The following is a 16170-nucleotide window of genomic DNA, read 5'->3' on the forward strand; positions in this document are numbered from 1 at the left end:
AATTACTGCATCTCCAAATTCAGTGATGGCAGCGAATTACTAATCTCACATTTTTATACTTGAATTTGTATTTTTACTCAACCTTGAGTGTCAGGTCATCAATATTTTTCTTATATTGTTTGATAGTCTGAAAACACAAAAAAGTGGAATTATTTACCTCCTTAATTACTAAATAAATCAATATGACTGAAGGATATTATATACTAGGGGTGTAAAAAAATGTATATAAGTGAACACTTTGGTCAGTGTTGCTCAAGCAGTAGTTCACCGTAATCAGAAGTGTCTGGATGCTGATGGTAACCATTTTGACCACCTCTTGTAATTGCAGAAGTCAAGCGTAACTTGTCTTCTTCTTTTGTTATTGGTATATATTGAGTATTACTATTTTAATATTGTTTTCCTTTCTTAAAATGTGTATAAATTTTTGTAGCATTCTCTCTCTCTCTCTCTCTTTATATATTTATATATATATCTATTTATATATCTATTTATATATATATATATATTTATTTATATATATATTTATATAAATTCAGACAAATCTACACAAGGTTTAAAGTTTAATAAATACCTCTTATACAACTAAATCCTAAATGGATGAGAAAAAAGATAAAAAAAAATAGAAAAAAGATAGTTTCAACACAAAAATACATCTCCCATGGAGCTTATATTCTAATTGGGGGGGCACATACAATAAATAAAATAATATACAATTTATATGACAGTGATAAATGCTATGGAGGAAACATAAGAGTGATAGGAAGTATTATGAAATTGGCATGTTAAACAGTTTGTCAGAGAGAACTGGCATAAAAGATGACATTTCATAAAATATCTGAAGTAAAAGAATGACGTACATCAGGTAAAGAGAATAGCCTGTGCAACTGTGCAAGTTTCCCTAGCATTTTGAAGAAAAGGTAAGGTGGCTAGTATAGCTGTAGCAGTGATTAATAGGGTTAATAGAAGGAGATGAGCTTAAAGGGGTAACAAGAGAAGAATGTATAAAACTTTTGAAGTACCATGACCATATATTCAGATTTGTCTAAGATCTTCTTACTTTACATCTGTTGACAAATGTAATTGTGACTACAGCCCCTTTTTATTTTTAAAAATACCTTCATTTGAATGACAAATTATATGGTCAGCTTATTTTAAGGCATCGTAAGGAATTTTGATTTTTTCTGAATCATATGTAAAGCCATTGAAGGATTTGATCTCATAAATCACTGACTTCACATTTGAATATAGCCACTTCCATTATTTTTTTAAACAAATAGAGTGATGTGGGGCAAGGGTACACTTTGTAGACCAGCAAAGTCTATTGTGAATTTTCTGAGCTAATATCAATGAGAGCTCAAAACATATTGATTTGGGCATGAATAAAATTTGGTCGGATTTCAGATACATTTTGAAAATGAAAACAATGGGATTTAGTGACGCATTAGATGTACAAATAGAAAGAAATAATTAAATCAAGATTACTTCAAGATTTTGCCAATAAAGACAATAAGTGGTGCTGCCATTAAGTGAGTTTGGGAAGAAAGCAAAATTTTAGAGGAGCCAAAGTTTCAGAAGTGAATCAGAAGTTCAATTTTAGACAAGATAAGTTTGAGATGACTACAAATAGGCTATTGGATATATAAACATGAAATTCAGGGGAGAAGACTTGGCTAGAAATAGAAATTGTGAGATATTATCCTCCAGTTAGTATTTGAAGCCATGAAGTTGGAGGAGATTTCCAAACAAGTGACGTTAGATAGAGAATGTAAGTGGACCAACGACCAAATTCATCAGGTAGGAAAAAAACAATTGATGTTTAAGAAGAAAGTGAGGTTCAGTATTGCTGGGACTATATTCAGTGTCAGTTTCACTCTTTTAGTCACGTGCATCTCTCCTTTTCAGTTCAGTCTTTCTTAAACGCACTTATTATCACCAAAGATGTAGAAGAATATATATATATATATATATATATATATATATGTATACATATACATATATACACACACATATCATATATATATCATAAATATATCATATAATCATATATGTGTATATATATACATATCTTAAAATGTGTATACATTTTTGTCTCTCTCTATACATATATATGTGTATATACATATATGTATATATATAGCACAGGCTATTCTCTTTACCTGATATACGTCATTCTTTTACTTCAGATATTTTATGAAATGTCATCTTTTTTTTTAATTAATTAATTTATTTATTAGTTTCAGGTGTACAAAACAAGGTAATACTTAGACGTTCATCATTTATATCCCTCATACTGTGAACCCCCCTCCCCCCCATCCACTATCCCTCCGACCTCACACTGTACCATCACATTGAAATGTCATCTTTTATGCCAGTTCTCTCTGACAAACTGTTTAACATGCCAATTTCATAAGACTTCCTATCACTCTTATGTTTCCTCCATAGCATTTATCACTGTCATATAAATTGTATATTATTTTATTTATTGTATGTGCCCCCCCAATTAGAATATAAGCTCCATGGGAGATGTATTTTTGTAATGAAACTATTTTTTTTCCAATCCATTTGGGATTTAGTTGTATAAGAGGTATTTATTAAACTTTAAATCTTGTGTAAATTTGTTTGAATTTTGTTTTATCTCTCTGAAACCACACATGTCTGAAAACTCTTATGGTCAAATTCATGAGGTTAGGCAAATGCCCGCAATGCCTACTTAACTGAGTATGACTTACTTCAGCACTAACTCATGAATATATTTAAGAAGAGGTCACATTAAAAATATTTTTGAAAGCATATTTCATTATTTTAAATACAATTGAGAAAGGGAAAATGTCAATGCAGATACTTAGTCCAACATGTTGCCAGGAACTAAAAATTCCTAGATTGGATTTTAAAAGTGACCAAGTCTTGTTGATGATAGCCATTCTAACTGGTGTGAGGCGATATCTCATTGTGGTTTTATTTGCATTTCTCTGATGATTAGTGATGTTGAAAATGTTTTCATATGCATAAAACCATTTGTATGTCCTCTTTGAAGAAATGCTTTGTCAGGTCCTCTGCCCATTTTTTTAATTGGATTGTTTGTTTGTTTGTTATTGAGTTGTATGAGTTACTCACATATTTTGGATATTAGCCTCTTATCGGAGGCATTGTTTGCAAAAATTTTCTCCCATTCAGTTGGTTGTCTTTTTATTTTGTCAGGGGTTTCTTTTGCTGTGCAAAAAAGAAGATTTTTAGTTTGATATAATCCCATTCATTTATTTTAGCTTTTACTTCTTTGCCTTTGAAGTCAAATTTATAAAATCCTCTTTGAACCCAAAGTCCATAAGTTTAGTACCTATGTTTTCTTCTATAAAGTTTATTGTTTCAGGTATTATGTTTAGGTCTTTGATCCATTTTGAGTTAATTTTGGTACATGGTGACAGACAGCAGTTTCATTCTTTTGCATGTGGCTTTCCAATTCTGCCAGCACCATTTATTGAAGAGGCTGTCTTTTCTCCATTGTATGTTTTTGGCTTCTTTGTCAACAATTATCTGTCTTTATTTATGTGGGTTTATTTCTGGGTTTTCAATTCTATTCCATTGGTCTTTGTGTCTGTTTTTCTGTGAATACCCATCATTAGCAAGACAAATAATAACAAGTGTTGGAAAGGCTTTAGGGAAAAAGGAAGTCTCGTACACTGTTGGTAAGAATGCAGATTGGTACAGCTGCTAAGGAAGGCAGTGTGGAAATTCCTCAAAAAATTAAGAATAGAATTACCGTATGATGCAGCAATCCCTCTCCTGGGTATCTACCCAAAAAATATGAAAACATTTATCTGTAAAGATATATGGACTCCAATGTTCACTGCAGCTTTATTTATGGTGACCAAGACATAGAAACAACCAAAGCGTCCTTTGATAGATGATTGGATAAAGAAGATGTGGTATGTATACACAATGGAATATTATTCTGCCATAAGAAAAGATGAAATAGTGCCATTTGCTACATCATGGATGGATCTTGAGATTATTATGCTAAGTGAAATAAATCAGACAGAAAAAGTAGAAAACCATATGATTTCACTGATATGTGGTATATAAAACTGAAAACAACAAAAGAACAAGACAAAGAAATGAAGACACAAAAACTCATCGATACCTGAAACAAACAAACCAAAAAAAACAGCTTATAGACACAGACAACAGTTTAGTGGTTACCAGAGGGTAAGGGGGGAGGCAGGTGGTAGCTGAGGGTAAAGTGGTGAACAATTATATGGTGATGGAAAGAGAACTGACTCTGGGTGGTCAACAATGTGATATATAGTTGATATATTACAGAACTTTACACCTGAAATCTATGTAACTTAACCAACAATTGTCACCCAAATAATCTTTAATTAAAATAAATAAATAAAAGTGACCAAAACAAATAAATGGTTGTCTTGTGCTTCTATTTGATCTTATATTCCAAATGCCTCCAGATGTGTAAAGCTTGAGGATTCATTAAAAACAACAATAGTATACATGTTATCTCCTCATGCATAAATGAGTGAGCCAGGACACCAGATACATTATTAAATTTTTTCAGATTATTTATTATAATCTTTCTTATGTCTCACACTCGTTCAGTTTCTCTAATGTAAAAAGCACATAAGGGAGTAGCATAGATTGTTGCTGATGCCTTCTAAGAAAACTGTACTTTTTTCCTATGGTTCCCTAAAGCTGTAAAACTCAGTTAACTGTATATCAGCAAATAAACTATTTTATACCAGAACTATGTTATATATATATATTTTTTTTTTTTACTTTAGTTGATGTCAGTGTCCACAGTTTCTTAAATAGAGTTATTTCTGATTGATTTTAACTGTATCTTTTCTCTCTCCATAATGGAATACAATAAAGATTTGTCCAAGTCAAAGAGCAGAAGCCATACCATTTACTTATTTCTAGCTACCCACTTTTTTAGATTAAAAAAAAAATCCCTTACATTAAAACATGTGGAAACAAATATAAGAATAACTGTCACCCAAATTTGAGTACCAAATTTTGACTTTGTCTAAAGATACTCCATAACATATGATTATGTTAAACTGGCCTCATTATTTCTTATCTTGCAGAAGACATTTTCTAAAGGAATAAGTACTGTATCACGAACAAAACATTTTCTATATATTCATAATTAATTTTTATCATAGTTATCTATCTACATAATTTCTTAAAATAATATTCATTTTACAATGGATTACCTCATGCAGAAAGAATAATTATGCTTGTCTATGACATATTTTAAAAGGTATATTATGACATTCCATTGTTAATGTATTAAATTCTTTAAAAATCAGCTGTCTCTAGTCTCAAAGTTTAACAGAGATGACAAATATTCTAGGCAAACTTCTAAAATACTTAACGGTCAGAGGAATACAATTTGTTATTTTCTAATGCAATATACAGTTAAGGACGTTCTCCACAGCAATTGCTATTTCTTATTGTATGGTGTAATCAAAAGAAATATACATTCATCTTCCGATATTCAAATTTTGCCTAAATACTCATACATATACTTATGCTGATTTATAATATATTGTCTGTAGCCTCTTCATCTCAGATATTCTAAGAATTTTATGAAGATCAAATATTTCTCTGTACAATATTATCTGATAAAAGGAGCAGGAACTTTGAATTCAACTCATAAATTATGTAGTTGTTTGAAAATTAATCTTCAGTTGTCTTAGTTTAGACTTCTGGAAATGGAAATTATGTTTAGGATTGTAAATATTTCAATCCAATGGAAACTGTGCAAGTGAAAGTGGGACTTTGTTAGTAGAATGAAGGTTTCTAAGATATCCCATAAACTTCAAAAAATCCCATTCCAGATGGAATGGAATCAAATCCTGGAGCATTGTGTAAAGGACAGAAAGTCACTCAGACTTTATATTTTGTTTTTTTCAGTCTGTCTTTTTCTTCGACTCCAGAGTGTATTTGTTGATTTACAAATTCATATGGGTAGAAAAATAGCCCTTTAAAAAACTCAATTGTAAATTTTATCAATTCACGAATATATTGGAACTTAAGCTAAACTGTCCTTACTTAATTTCAAATTCCCTGTTGACAGACAATTATTAACCCATTTTTGTTCAAGTGATCATCCCTAGACCAATCTCCTGGGGCCAGGGTACTGGCATCTAATTACAAACAGTGTTGGCTTCTGTGGAAATCAAATGGACAGAATATAATTGATTGAGAAGAGATATGTAAATAGCAAAGTTTACCTGGCTTTCAAATAGTTGCTAACTATAGTCAGGGGGCTAATGTGAGGACTGAAAATACTAAATACAGGATCTAAATAGTAGCTAATACTTACATTTACTTGTACAAACATTACCATTCCAGAGAGGGGACTTTCTTGTGTCACCTGATGAAGTGGTATAATAGTTCCTCTAGCACTTCTATAGATCTAGCAAATCAAATATTAGCACAAATGACTTCAGAATGCCTCAGATTTAGACATCACTGAATGGAATAAGAATAGCAATAGAAAACTACAGTAGACACAGAGTGGTGGCTGAAAAGACTATGCATGTAAGGACATTTGAAAAAGTTCCTGTGAATCCAAAGAACAATTAATTGTGTAGAGGTGTGTTTTAATAAAGGCTGTAAATCCTATGGGATTAAGGAGATATGGAGAAAGAGAAATACCATTCCATAACGGATATTGCTGTAAATCCAGCTTAGTGAAAGTAGTTTGATTTCCAGGTTAGTTTGACTAAGAAACTCATATCAACCTAGATAGCAATTGCTTGATGAAGAGAATGCTTACCAATATACACCTCTCATTTGTTTAGGCACTCAGCTGAACTACATTTCACAAAATTCTCTTGCTTTAAACTGGAAATATGTTGCTATGTTCTGGTTAAGGGTAGAAATGATACAGGAATATCAAGTCCTGGCCATATCATGTACTATATGTCATTATCTTCTTTATGTGTCTAGGTCTTTGTGGGTCTACAAGTCAGCAGGGACACAGAGTACAAGAAATCTGTCCCAGTTCCCTGCTCACAGCAGTCACCCAACAAAGCTGCTCAGCAAGAAACATCCTAAGCTTGTATAAAAATATTAAACCTTAGTTGTGTTAAACTATTACAATTTGTTTCCATATCTATATTCATTCTTGATATTATAGAAGGATGATAATATAGATTAAACTTTACAGAAATTAAAACAAAATGATGAAGAGATGGAAAATATGAGCAAAAACGAAATAGAATTAGAGAATCAAAACAGGAAACTTAAACTCTTACCAATAGGACTTTCCAGATGGGGAGAGAGAGGGATAGACAAGGAATTATCAAATCGATTATGATGATGATGACGATGATGATGATAGTAATAATAAAACTGGTTGACTATGAGCCATATCTATATATGAAAAAGACCCAGCAAGTCATGTTACCATAATGTTTTATAACACTGACAATTATAGAGTTGAGAATAATTATAAGAGAATAATTAAGAGAATAATTATAGAATTAATTATAGAATTAATATTTAATTATATAAATTAAGAACGTTATAAAAAATCATGTTACCATAATGTTTTATAACACTGAAAATTAAGAACGTAAAAGCACCCATTGAGTTTTGGAACTCAAACATTTCTCTTAGGGAAGAATTAGCCTCAGAAGGAAAAAAAGAATATCACTTTGCATACACCCTTTCTCAAATTTTTACCAAAGTTAAAAATAATCTTCAAAGAGGAAGATAGAGGACCCAGCAATCAGAGGCTATTGTTGATGATACTTGTGGAGGAAGAATTAAGGATGCAGCCAGTACTAGACCTAAAGACAACTCATCCATTTTAGGCAGGATGATAGGTGGCTAAAGTAGGAAGGTCTTTGTGGAAAAAAAATGGATTTAATATCTGATATGCATAAATGTTTTGAAAATAATATTAAAGGACATTGAAGCACTGAGAAAAAATGCAAATTGTATAAAGAAAACTGGGAAAATAAAAAAAGTGAGACATTAATTTTGGGGAAAAACACACAAGAAAGAAATCACCATAACATGAAGTCAGACAATTAATTTAGCAAACTCATCCTAGAAGTTCTACATAACTCATTGCTAAATATCACTACAGTAACCTTTGAAGTAGTCCCCTTGGGAAGCTTTTCACTGATGCCAGCACCTAATCCACCCTTCAAAGCAATTTTGGAACTCTTTTTCTGGAATGGCCATTGGAGTTGTATTACACTTGATGTCCTGAATATCATCAAAGTGTCTTTCTTTCAATATTACCTTTATCTTTGGGTAAAGAAAGAAGTCATTAGGGGCCAGATCAGGTGAATGGAGGAGGGTGTTCCAATGCAGTTATTTGTTTACTGGTAAAAAACGTCCTCACAGACAGTGCCATGTGAGCTGGTGCATTGTTGTGATACAAGAGCCATGAATTGTTGGTGAAAAATCCAGGTCGTCTCACTTTTTCATGCAGCCTGTTCAGCATTTCCAAATAGTAAAGTTGGTTAACTATTTGTCCAGTTGGTACAAATTCATAAAGAACAATCCCTCTGATATCAAAAGGGTTAGCAACATTGTTGCAACAAGTTCACAAACTTAATTGTCAGAACTTGTGTACTCTTCAACTGAGACGAAAAGTTATTTGCGTAGTCATGATACTATAAATATTGATTTTTCAATGAACCAAAAATATGACATATCTTAGATTGTAAGGTACAAAGTATGTGTGTGTAGGAGGAGGGGATAAAATGTGTGTGTGTGTGTGTGTGTGTGTGTGTGTGTGTGTGTGTGTGTGTAGAGGATATTAAAGTGAGCCAAAATCCTCAACTACCACACATAACAGGAAGTCAGTATCCAAAACCTAAATTAAAAATTAGACATATAAGCAAATAACTCAGAAAACTGGAAGATATATCTAGAGAATTAAAAATGGCTGTGCCTGGGGAACAAATGTACAGTCTAGGCAAGATTGAGACAAAAGTCTGATACTTTTTATATTAGCACTACTTTATTTTATGTTCATGGTATCATTGACAAAACATTTTTAATTAGTAACTTATATCCAGGTATATATGATGTAGATATAGACTAGATTTATATTTATTTCTTATTTAATATCAGTTATAGGGTAGATATGCTCTCGTCACACAAATAAACCCAGTTTAATATGTCTGTCTAGCAGTTTGAATGATAGAACAATAGGGCATATATATTTTGTAAAGGGGAGTACAACACCTTGTTTTCCTCATTATTTTCATGAAGATCATATCCAGACGCATTTAGCCATAATTACTCCTCTGACAGTTTTTCATTAGGAGATCATGAATTTTCTGAAAGGTTCCAAATGACTGGTCACTAAACAAACCCTTTCACCCAATTAAATCATAGTCGACTATGATTGGCTTTTTGTTCTGTACTCAGTGACAAGTTTTCAGAAGAGGTGTAAGAAAAGATGACCTGCAACAGCCAGATTTAATCTAAAGTTTTAAAAATCCAGGTGGGTAAAGTTTAATCAATGGATTCACTGGCTAAACTAAAATGAATGAGCTATTTATTTTAATCAAGAAAGTTTCATTTCTTTTATCCACACCTACAGTGTTCAATGAATATCAATGAAATGGAGAAAAGTATGAAAAAGTACCCTTCCATTCAGTGTTTAAAGTTTAACTCTAGGATTATATCATGTACATAATTTTTATCTTTATTTTCGCTTAACATTAAATCGTAAGAAATCGGCTTAATGATAACATTTTGTGTCATTTTAATTATTATGAAATATGTCAATAATACTATAATGTATTTTATAATTTTTCTATTGTACATTTAGTTTTTGATACCACATACAATGTCACATTGAATATTTATATATATGAATGTATTTTGGAATACTTCACAGGACAAAACTATCAGAAATAGAATTAGCTTATTTTCAAAATAATTGATACATACTTCCCCAAATCCATATATCTAATTACTAACATGAAACCCTTCTCATGAGTATGCTTTGATGGTGGCAACTGAAAGAAGAAGAGACCCCCTCATTAATGGATATTATTTTCCATATGTTATGGGTTCAATTTTGTCTTCAAAAAACATAAATAAAGTTCTAATTCCTAGTACCTCAGATTGCGATATTTGGAAATACGGTTGTTAAATATATAGTTAAGATGAGCTCATACAGGTTTAGGATGGGTGCTTAACCTAATGTGGTACTCTTATAGGCAGACAAGAAGAGAAACAGACACATGAGGTGAGAGAATATCATGTAACCCTGGAGGCAAAGATCAAAATTCTGCAGCAACAAGCCAAGGAATGCCAAGGATTGCAGGAAAACCATCAGCATCTATGAAGAGCCAAAGAAGGATTCTCCCAGATAGGTTTCTGAGAGAATGGTGCACTACTCACATCTTAATTTTGTATTTTCAGTCTTTAGAATTTGAGACAATACATTTCTTTTGCTTTACAACATCTAGTTTGTGGTAGTTTGTTTTGCCCTCTCTAGGAAACTAATACACCATGGAAACCACACAATTGGCATGCACATACTCCCACACATACCTACCCTCACAACACATAAACACACTCGCGCGCACACACATACACACACACATACAATCCCTATTCAACCTTCTCCTCGTTCACTGTTAATACTCCTCTCTTCATTTTTCCTTCCTTAGATACTTTCTTCAATATTACTAAACCAAGTAAATCATTCCTTTTTTTTTTGAGATGACTTGCCTCTCTCTGGCCACCTAAGGCACTGCTCATACAGAAGTTCAGCTTGCTTCAAAAACTATCTTTTATCTTTACTTTTTTTAATTTATTCCTCAGTCATCATGTCTCTATATTGTCTGATCTCTTAAAATAGATATCAGTATCTTTCTTTTATTGATTTCTTCATTGAAACTCTTCATATTTAATCACCTCTCATCTCTGGATATCTTTTCTCATTTCCCAAAAGTCTATCCTAACTTCATTTAAACATTTCATTGAATCAACATTCTAAAAAAAAAAAAATCCTCACATTTACATTTTTATTGTTTTTGTCCTCCTTCTAACCAAAAGAAAATAGTTATGTGAAAGTAGAAAGAATATGGGAGGTTCTAGTATGTTTGTTAATGAAAGGACTCTTTCTTTTCAACATCTTACAGCTACTAGGATTCAGTACTAAGTTTATTCAATGAGTTATAGTTCAGATGGATTTGTTATTTATATTTGAAATCTTTATTTTTTTCAGCTGTGATGTTTAAAAATGAATTTTAATAATAAACTGCCATATTATTCATTTTAGTTGGTTTAAGCAATATTTAGAAAACTGAGACAGTTGATTAAAATAATGTGCTGTTGTGTTTGTCATCCAAACCTACAAATTTTATAGTAGTTTAATATTTCCTTTTGCTCAAATTTAAAATAAGCCTTTAGTTTTTCTCATTCAAGGGTGGTGCAAGCTGAAGGGAGAAGGGATCCCCTCCATACATTTTATCAAACCTCAAGGCCTCACTTATAATCTAATTAAAAATAATAGTGTTTCAGAAAAATGTCTTATCAAGACAAGCATCTGGGTCTGTTTCCTAACAGTTCCATTCCTGCTTTCCTTGAATATAAAAATGCTGAAGTCCCCATTCTGTTATTCAAAGTTTTCTCAAAGATAAGGCATTCATTTGGAAATATCTTGAAAGAGGTACTGTATATTCACTTCCAAAAGTTTTTTTTTAACCTCTACAAACAACTTAACTAACTTGGGTTTTCACTAACTTTGGAAGTAAAGATATAAACCTCTCCTTCTCCAAATAGATTCCAGAATAATGATAAAGCTTCTCTCTCTGTCTCTGTCTCTCTGTCTCTGTCTCTGTCTCTCTCTTTCTCTCTCTCTCTCTCTCTCTCTCTCTCTCTCTCTCTCTCTCTCTCTCTCTCTTTCTCTCTCTCTCTCTCTCTCTCTCTCGGAGAGGATGTCATTAAAACTTTTCCTAATTTGGGGATCACTATCCTATAATGCATCTTATTGCATGTGCAGGTACAATCTGTCTTATACCCTGTTATGCTGTTGAGATTGGGGCTTGGGAAACTGAAGCTGTTATTCTAGCTGCTGATTTGGTAATGAGTAATAAATGAGTAATAAGTAATAAATAGTACTGAGTAATAAAATGTCTGCCTCTGACTCAGAGGTAGGGACTCTACATGAGCACACACACACACACACAAATTACATATGTAGTATATGCTTATATATACAGAATACACAGACAGAGATAGAAATAAGAGACAAGAGATAGAGATAGAGATAGAGATATATACATATAGCAGAATGCTAACTCCCTAGCTCATAAGTAGAATAAAAAATCAGATCTCTACTACATTGTTCATAATACTCACACAGGTTTAAATTTGCTTTAGGAAGATTTATAATATGCACTGTATATTCAACATTATATTTTATAATGCTAAATTTCCTGAGTTTGAAAAATATTCTGGGGTTATGTCAGAGACTGTCCTCGTTCTTAGAAAATACACTCTGAATCCTTAAGGAGTGAAGGGACATGATGTCTGGATTCTACCTCCAGTAGTTTGAACAAAAACTTTCAAAAGAGAAAGATTTATAAAGTAAATTTGGCAAATGTTCACATTGGTGGAACTGGGTCGGGGCATAAGGGAGCTCCCCAAAAGACCAACAAAAAGCCTACTGGGGTATAACTAAAATATATTAGACTTCCCGTAATAAGGGAGAACCCCACTCTGTCCAAGTCTTACTAGTGTCTCACAATGAATGAATAAGGAGGATAATAAGACAGGTCGTGTGAGATGGAAAACTGATTAGGATTTGGAAGAATTGATAATGAAATGCCTTTGGATTGGTGAGCACAGCAAAAAGAACTTCTTGATATGGTTCTTGATGAGCAAGCTATCAGTCTCGACAAGTAATCTATTTCATTGGTTTAGTCTTATCTCTTTGGAGTAGATATTTTCTGAAGAAGCAGCTAAGACATTTTTGCTTGGTACCATTATTAACACTGGGACAGGAAATTAGGTAGCGGACAGTTCTAATCTTGTAACATTTTTATATTTTAAGTATAGGTACTAAACATTTATAAAAGAAATGAATAATATTCTCAGCTACCTATGTAGTTATTGGCGTAAAATGTTAGATAATTGGAAAGGCTGTGTAAAAACAGAGACTGAATAACTTAATAGATGAGCATAATTAAAATAAAGGCCTCTGTGAGTTTAGTTATCATAATTTCAGAGCCATACAATACCAAAGTAGAATAATATCTTAACCATATTTATATACTTGTTGGTTTAGTCACATTACTGAGCAAAGTAGCCAACAAGCCCTGTGACATTATGAACAGTTCCTTTGGTTTATGCAGAAGTTAGAAATTAAGTATGCATTCACAAAGAAACATGTCGCAAAAATACATGTAATTTCATGTAAAAAATATGTTATAAGTAAGTGATGTAGAAGACTCATCAAATCTATTTCCCGCAAGTGGTTGTTACTAATTATGCTCTAGTTGTTTGACCCAAATGTTTACATTCACTGTTGTACAACATACTGCTGTGAGAAACTTGCCGAGATTATTAGCAATCATAAATCTTCACATTGTGTTGTTTTTATTTTTCACTCTTTAAAATATTTTTATTTTTTAGACTTGTTGTGTGAAAATGCTAAAAGTTATCAAAATGCATAATGAGAATCAAGGAATTCAATGTTATCATTTTAGGTTTTAAAGTTTCTTGGTATTTCCCTACAATGTCTCTACAAATGTATAAGTTTCATACTGAGAGCACAATAATCTCAAAAAATGAAAGACCAACATTCCCTTTTCAAGAATCCTTAATATACTACTTCACAATTTATATATTAAACATGTATATCTTTTATATATACACATTTATATGTTAGCACACATTACTATATATTGAATATGTTATAAAAATATAATACCTACAAATGCATACTCAATGTATCAATGTCTTCAAAATTAAGAAACAGAGCTATAAAATATTTGTGCCCTATTATAATTTTCACATGTATGTTTTATATATATATTTGGGTGTGTGAGAGAGAGAAAGAAACCTATCTCTCTATGTATGTAGATATATAATCTTTATTTCCATATATGTAGATGTATATCTACACACACACATACACACATATGCTTATTTCAGTGACAAATTTCTCAGCCTTGTTTTTTTTTATTTTATTTTTATTTTTTTTATGTCACCTTCTGCTCTTTAACATATTCACTTCCTCTGAAATCAAAGTACCAATTTTCAGCTACTTAAATATTGTCTAACATTGCAGGGAAAACAAGCAAAATATTGCAATAACAGAGGCACAACCAAGCTCATTTTATGGATGGGCATGCATTGTGGAGCCTGATTTGCATTTTTCAAAATCACATTTGCACGTTTTTCTGCGGCATGAATCTGGTGATATGTTGGTATCACACTTCTTAAAACATGATAACAGAAATAGATCTGTGAATAATTGTTTGAAATAACTGAGCTGGCCCAAACTATATGAATACAATTTAATATATTTATAAATAACCTCACTTATAAGTTTCTAGTGTTGTGGAATTTCTTTATGTTCAATTTATTAGATTACTGTAACATTAAAGAGTGTCCCTAGGTTTGTTCATTATTGATGACTTTTTGGATAGGTGTTTTTTTAATAGTCTTGATTGATGGTGTTTATTTTTATGCCATCCAGTTATTTTAAATGTAGATTATAATAGGTTATATTTTAACTAATCTACTTATGACTGGGATGCAAATTTAAGATTCTACACCTACTGTGCAAATTTATATATTATTTAATTTTGTGATGTCCTTTTTATTATCATTAAAATAAGCTTGCATGTGAGCAGCAGAGTGGAACTGTAGTTAAGAGGAAGGATGTAGAGACAGACTGAGTTGGAATCTACATTCTGCCATCTACACCTGTATGACTTTGACAATTGTTACTATCCTAGTGCCTCAGTTTCCTCATCTGAAAAAGGATGACCTATCTCATATGTATTTTATGAGATAATTCATCTTAAATATTTAAAATAGTGCCTCTGCTATAAGAAACACCTAATAAACCCTAACTGTTAATTAACTAGCATGTTTTAAAGACAAAAATGCTTTGCAGTACTCTGCAGTGAGTAGAAACAGGTGCTCTCATATATTGTTTACAAGAACCTAATTTCAAAATGTGTATAAACTTTAAATTAGCTATTTTACTTCTAGGAATTTATCTCATAGAACTATTCACACAAGTATGGAAAACTAAATGCTTAAAAGTTGCATTACTGATAATATTGAAATATTGAAAAATAATTAAATTAAAATAATTTAGATAATAAATAAGATAAAATAATTTAGATAAAATAATTTAGATAAAATAATGTAGATAAAATAATATTAATAACAGAATAGCAAGAACCTATTTAGTAAATGTGCGTATGTTTAAATACAAAAGCTGGAAGAATTCATACCAAAGCGTGGTGATAAAAAGTAATTTTACAACACTGTTTAATGCTGACAGCAAGAAAACCCTCATATATATAAATTAGTCCATATAGAAAAAGTCATATCATAGTAGCATATTATATTGCAAAAAGTTAACATTAAGTAACTTTGGAAAGTGAGATGCAGTCAGTTATGTTTTCTACTTTATATATGTCTGTGATTTGAAGTTTTCATAATAAATATTTACTACTTTTGTAATAAGGATGGTATTTGATATTAAAATAATTCTCCAGGAAAACCATAAGTGATGTAAAAATAACAATTTCAGGACATAAGAAAATCACTGTTACTTTAGCGAAAAAATGTTGTGTTCATTTTTATATCTTTCTTTTGCAAATATCATCAATTACAATTAATCAAACTTAGCCACTGCTTCCAAAAGTTTCTTAACTGTAGCCACAATTGTTGCTCAGTGCATGCATTATCTCTGACTGTACTTGTCTATTCAAATTGTGTATAATTTTTTCACTATACATTCTTTATGAAGCCTTATTGTGATGTTTAATCCACATCTCTCTTTGGAATTTCTCCATGTTTCAGTTTGACTATCATATTTCTTAAAATGGCATATTCTATTGTTATTTATATTTATGGGAATATATCATATATATATAATATCATATATATATATATATATATGATATATATATATATATA

The sequence above is a fragment of the Rhinolophus hipposideros genome (assembly GCF_964194185.1).
Source record: "Rhinolophus hipposideros genome assembly, chromosome: 10".
Taxonomy (NCBI): domain Eukaryota; kingdom Metazoa; phylum Chordata; class Mammalia; order Chiroptera; family Rhinolophidae; genus Rhinolophus; species Rhinolophus hipposideros.